General features: G+C 38.0%; 1 non-coding gene across 1 annotated transcript; it reads right to left on the bottom strand.

The window, feature by feature from the left end:
- LOC141722652 (small nucleolar RNA R71) lies at window positions 1-108 on the bottom strand. The gene has a single exon (XR_012575659.1). It is a non-coding gene; the product is annotated as a small nucleolar RNA R71 (small nucleolar RNA).
- Between the last annotated feature and the right edge of the window lie 400 nt (window positions 109-508).

The raw sequence follows: 508 nt of genomic DNA, 5'->3' as shown, positions 1-508 counted from the left end.
AGACTTACAAATGAGATTAATCAATTTCATCAAAAGGAAAACGAGTCTTTTTTGGAAATATTTTGATAGATTTAAAAATCTTTTGTCCCAATGTCCCCATCACGGAATAGAAAAGTGGAGACTTTGTAAGATTGTTTATGAGGCCTGAGATAGTTCTACAACTGCGTTGTTAGAGTCTATGTGTCAAGGCAAATTCATGGAAAAAGACGAGGATCAGGGTTCGGAGTTTTTCAAGGAACTAGCGGAAAAGACCATGTTGTGGGAGTTTACTAGGGAGCCGAATAGGGAGCCTAGTAAGCACAATGAAACACTCGGTTTATTTGCTAACAAAGGCTTGCATTTAGTGGTTAATTCTATAGCAACCGAAGCGAAGTTAGCTACTCTTACTAGAAGATTAGAAGCTTTAGAAACCACTAATGCTCCTTTCCACGCGTCTATATATGCGAACTATAACCCTCATAGTCATGGACCTCAAAACTTTTAAGAGTTTGAGCAAGTGAATGATATG

Source organism: Apium graveolens, chromosome 4, assembly GCF_009905375.1.
Source record: "Apium graveolens cultivar Ventura chromosome 4, ASM990537v1, whole genome shotgun sequence".
Classification (NCBI taxonomy): Eukaryota; Viridiplantae; Streptophyta; class Magnoliopsida; order Apiales; family Apiaceae; genus Apium; species Apium graveolens.
This window is presented reverse-complemented; position numbering and strand designations above follow the sequence as displayed.